We start from the raw sequence: 6,000 nt of genomic DNA, 5'->3' as shown, positions 1-6,000 counted from the left end.
AACTACTTAAGATAATAGAAGCTATTCAAACACGGAAAATGTGTAGTCTCATCACACATCTCTGATTTCATTTTATGTTTAACATTCTGATAGACAAATATCACACAGATGTGCTGGAAAAATACCACCACCTTCCACCTATGCTTTGAACTAACTCGCGCTTAAGAGGGAAAGAAGATAAGATTCGACTTGGCAGGCTTTTCTGCATTAACTCCCTCTCCTACCAGAGTGTAAATTAAGTGGGGAGCTAGTGCAGTGTGCTGAAGCAGGAATGTGGGCCTGAGGCAGAGCAGAGCATAGCAGCGGGATGCTCGAGGGGAGCCGGAGGCTACATTATGCTGCAGCGGGGCCAGAGAGCTCGGTGTGTGACAGCCCTGCACCCTCGGTGGACACACCAGGACCACTGCCACCGTATTCTCAGGACATTTACATTATTCAAAGATAAATGCATTGTCAATTTTGTGTCTCCCAGCACTAGATATGTGTGCCGCTTCACTCCTCCCGCAGCCAAAGGTGGGCTCACCTCCGCCCGCTGCAAGACACACTACAAATGAAATCAAATGTCTTTCTCGATGGTGCAGAATTACTTAACCCTGCAAGCTGCCTCTGCGCTCTTGGATTTTAGATTGTAATGCAGAGGGCTGTAGGTAAAGAGAACAACAGAAGTAGGAAATGTTCCTAAGACTGGTGATTTCAAAAGGGAGACACTGCAAACTGTCTATAAGATGGCAAGATAATCTTCTATTATTTTATTAAATGACGGTCATTTGTTGTGTCTTGACAGTTTTGGTGTTTTGGCTTGCTTGCTGGGGCAGGTTGAGGCTTTTGTTTGCTTGAATTCTAAGTTAAAAAAATTACAAAAGTTATTGGCATGCATCCATCCTCTGGGTATCATGAATGCCTGCAGCAAATTTTGGCCCTATCCATCAAGGATATGTTGAGATATTTCAACCACAGTAGTAGTAACATTAGCCAGCTGGTGACACTACAGGAAAAGTCAGGGATCGCTATGCTGAAACTGAGATTCATCCTCCGGGGGGGCATAAAAGTCAGAATCAAATGTGATAATAATTCTTTTTTACCCCAAACTAAAAACATAACCTTGATGTGGCACTAAAGAAACAGGAGATCTCTAAAGTCACCCCCAGAGGAATTATTGTCTGTACAAATTGCCAAAGTGATCCAATAGTTGTCTTGATATGTGAGTCTGCAAGATCAAAGTGATCAGCACTGTGATGGCCAGAGCCATGCTGTCTGTCAACCTTTCACATGGATCCTCATTGGTTGTTATAGTTGGCTGTTAACTTAATTGTGAACTGTTGCTATAAGTAAACACACCCAGCACTAATCTTATTTTCAATCATTTTATCATATTTTAAGCTACCAAGTTTCCAGCAAAAGAAAGCTGATCTTCTTTAAATTTTTTATTTAAATGGGCTTAACATAAAAAAAATCTATCTATAGTCGACTGTTACAGAGTAGATTTTATCTTGAGGTCAGTGAGGTCAAATCAGATGTAGTCCAACCCAAAAGGTGATTAAAAAAATCTAAAAATTTATTTGAGACTTGGGTTATAAAGGTTAGACAAAAAAAAAAAATCTTAGGGCTTTGCCATATGTCTCTAAAGAAAACAGAAATATCAAATGAGAATTTAATGTTTTCCTTTAAATTTGGCATTTTTTCCCCAAGAAATTTGTTCTAATGTGTCAAACCTGCTGTTATAACAGCAAAACATTTGACAAAATTAGAAATTTGAAGAAAGTAATCAGTAAGGTCAGATCAGCTTACCTAATGGGTGACACAGACAGACACAGTGATAGTTTTTAAAGATAACAAAGACTCTTTCAATATTTGAAGCCTGATTATGATTAGAAGTATTTGAAATGCACAATCTGTCAAACTAATTCAAGGCACGGTAACAAGACTGTGTTAAACTACACAAATGACCAAACTTATTTCATACTTTATCACAAGAAATAGAGCTGTAATTTTCAAATGTAATGTGGAAGACATTATGGGATAAATTATTACTTAACTGACAGTTAAAGGTGGTGTTATTATAATTTTATCACTGCACAGATCTCCGAAAATGACCAAAACCAACAATGAAGTGGTCCGACCAGCATGGATTACTTAAGCACAGGTAGTGGTGGCGGTGTTATAGTTTATTCCTGTCTGTTATAGGACTTCATTGCTGTCTGAAAACACTTAAGAAATGTTAAGTGTTTCAGTGCAATGGATGTAGGCTCAGTGGTTGATGTGGAGTCTAACCCTCGTGCAGTTTCCCCAGCACCAAGTACTGTATTTATTAACGTGTGCCTGAAAAACAAAGTCCCCAACAAATGCACTATTAATTTATGTTTTAACATTAAACTATTTGTAGTGGTCTTTGGAAAATTACATCTTCAGAGGGAGCAAATTGGCCTGGGGCAGAATGAGTCAGACACAGCAGGAAAGTTGGACAGTTTTGAAAGACCTATTAGCACGCTGTTGGTTTGGGTCTTTTTTGTGGAATTTGTTAATGCGAAGGGAAACGCAAACCAGTGACAGCCTTATCCTTTAAATACACATTTCTATGATTTAAACAACACCACCCGTCAGTGTAAATCTTTCAGGTGTCATTCTCCTCTCCTGTGAATATTTTAATCGGGTGTTTGCTTGTGTTCTTCTGTAGGCTTTCCAGCAAATATGACACAAAGATGGCAAATATTCCCAAGAAAGCGGCATCCAGAGTAAAACAGGACAGGCTGTAGGATGACCGTTGAAACTTCCTTGGATGAATTGTTAACTTTAATACAGAAACTTATGAATATAGTTATTCATTCAACAATCCATCTCTCATATCTAAAAGTCACAGACTATTTTACTGAAATAATGTGTCTGGGATTACAAATGAAAACCACACAGGATCATTCTTTATCCAGGAGACAGATTAAATTCCAAACCCTGTTACTGTAATAGCCACACTTGTAGCTTGCCATGAATTAGAGCTCTAATTATATTAGGTACTATTTTAAACAAAATAACACATTTCTTATGATCCATAGGTGTAATTTATAGCATAAGCCAGGTTCATTTTCTTGGGCAATCAATTTCGTGGTGTAGCAGAAGACTAATATAATTATGTAAAGTGCTGAGAGCTGAGTATCACAGTCAGCACAGAAGGTTTTTTCGAAGATAAATGAAGATGCAATTTATTCACTCATAATTTCATACAGAAAATACCAAGAAGGAAATCCATAAGAGCATCAGAAAAGGGTACAGGCACTAATACTTTTTGATATAGACTATCAGAGTATTGCAGTCAAAGGCTTGCGTAATGTATGAATTACTTCAGGTTTCCTCACATCAGTGAGCTATCTTTCACACAAGGAAGGAGGAGTAGAGCCTTTTTGGCCAAGCCCTCTAAATCATACCCGGAGGAGTGAGTCATTTATAACAGTTACAATTATATCAATATCACTAACACATAAGAGCTGCGATAAATCCACGCACATCAGTTTCTGTGACACAATGCATGATCCATGTGGGGAGGTTCCTCAGCTACTGTTATTCGTTGGGCTGCAGGTTTCTCACGGTTAATGTGTTTCATGACTCAACAGGACACAAGCTCAACACAAGAACACTCCAAAATGAATGAATTAAAGTAAGAAGAAACACACTGTAGCCCTACTGTTAAGCTATGCACAACTTCACTGGAAATCCTTTTCAGTGAGCTGTACAGGCATGTTTTAGGAGTAGGAGCTGCCAGCATGAAAAAACTATTGTCAGTACTTTAGTTGCATCAGATCTGGACTGTGCAAACCAAGAGCAAATATCAGTCAGTGGTTTATTAACAGACAGCATCCAGTGCTGCGTTTAGCTCTTTGGTAATGTTTTCACATTTGTTGTTCCGCGGGCATAAACAACTGCAGAACAAAAGTAGTTAAATAAAGTAGTTTTGTAGCTAATTTCCTTTGAGGAGGAGAAGTGCAGACTTTACAGGTTGCAAAATAACACATACTTACTGTATGACCTTCCTAAGGGGGAAAAAAGTGTCTGCCTGTTTTGCTCATCCAACTACACACAGTTTGGTAGATCCCTGATGACAGCAGAGGCCATAGAAGGAAGGACTTCTGGCAGTGGTGTCCTCTGACATTCACATCCTCTGTCACTGTTTACAGATGGTCAGGGTGTGTGTGAAAGATCATCTTTCCTGCTGCTGTCTGATGCCAAAGGCTTAGCGAACGACTCTATGAGGAAAGAAATTAAATCCTGCCTGTCGGTTTTACAATAAAAATGAGATATGATATTGCATAAAACATGCTCTGGAACAACAGGGGGGTTCTGGAGAGGTGGGAATTTCTGCAGAGCTGTTCCTGTCCTGTATTTTGTGATTAGTTTAGATAAGAGAAGAAAGGAAGTGAATGAATATTAAAAAGAACACACCAGCTCAAGTCAAACTAATCCTTTTATTTGGAGGATCTGGATTTTGTTGACATGAATTAAATTATGCTATTAAACAGTCCATGGGGTAACTGAAAACACTAGGCGTTAAATAATGGCACAATCAACCTGAAACTTATGCTTCATCATGTTAAAGTAGGCATAACATTACAACATTACATTTCAACTGGTTTGTTCTTACACCAGGAAAAAAGCATTAAAAGAATGTGAATAGACAAAGAAAAAACAAGATTAATGTGAGCTTTTTTATTTCCTTTGCTGTGTTTTGTTCTTACTGATTTCAAATTTTGTAAAGTCACAAATCTACAGCAAGACATCCTAATACTTTACAGTTGATTTTCTAATATCAGAACTTGAGCACTTTAGTCACTTTCTTAATTTTAATTTGTGGATTTAATGACAAGACAAACAAAACAGACCTTGCCCCTCACCCCCCTTTTTATATCCCGCTCTTCTGCCAAGAATCCGCTTCAAACTACGTACCAGCCCTGCCTTTATGCCACATTTTTTAAAGCTGAAACTCATCTCCCAGGTCACTCAGCTGCTTGCTGTGAAATTTAGTCTTGATCCGATGCTCTGTAATCCACAATCAGGTGCAAACAGAGCAGCCAAGGAGTCCTTTAACAAAAGCATAAAGGCATTAAAAGAAACTAGATATCAGTACAACTCTAATCTTAAAACAGCTTTTTTTTCACGACTGCAGCTCTCTTTTCTCTGGAACCAGCGCGGGTAACAAACAATGACCCCCCCTCCCCATACACACACCGGGATGGAGATGAACGCTGCTCACTTACACAAAGGAGACATCGCGATATGTTATGCCAATGCCGACGTAGTAACTTTCTTTGAGATCTGATTGAATAATTGTTTCGCGTCTTTGAGTAAGAATGAATATGGCACCCTGCCTGTATCCTATCCTCATAAAGAAACGGTACCTTTTTTAGTTTACCTCAAACAGTTTGAATGAACAGCTGGATTCCTCCCAGTGGTCTCCTGTTATACAGCCCCTGATCTTCAGCATAGACAGCATACATGAACCCCTCACCAAAAAAAAGGGTTGTTTGGAGGATGTCCTGAATACAGATGAGTTTAAATGCTGTTAGCAGCTCTTGTTCTCATTAAAACAGTAACACTACTTCGCCATATGTAAATATTACCCTCCACTGAGAAGGCGTGGCCTTTCGGCTTTGTGTCCAATCAGGAGCGCAAAATGCGCTGCACTGCCTGCTCCAACAAATGCTTTCTTGTTTAATTAAATGTACTACTTCTCTTTTTAAGCCATCATTTAAAAAAATGTATTTAACAGACAGTCTATACAGCAGGTGTAATTTCACCATAACCAGTTGCACGTGCTTAATTGGCAATCACTATAATGATATTTCCCCCCAACCTCCCCTTTTCCTCAGTTTGCATGGACAAAATTCAAACCCAGAATTCTGTAAAACACCACGTCTCTATACAGTTTTCTAACCAGGGTTTTTCTTCTTTGTAGGGTTAGAATTTCTTTTTTTATTATTGTTTTTTTACTCAGCAGCCGCAGGCAACGGAACTGTG

Source organism: Oreochromis aureus, linkage group 16 (genome assembly GCF_013358895.1).
Source record: "Oreochromis aureus strain Israel breed Guangdong linkage group 16, ZZ_aureus, whole genome shotgun sequence".
Lineage (NCBI taxonomy): Eukaryota > Metazoa > Chordata > Actinopteri > Cichliformes > Cichlidae > Oreochromis > Oreochromis aureus.
Note: the sequence above shows the minus strand (reverse complement) of the source record.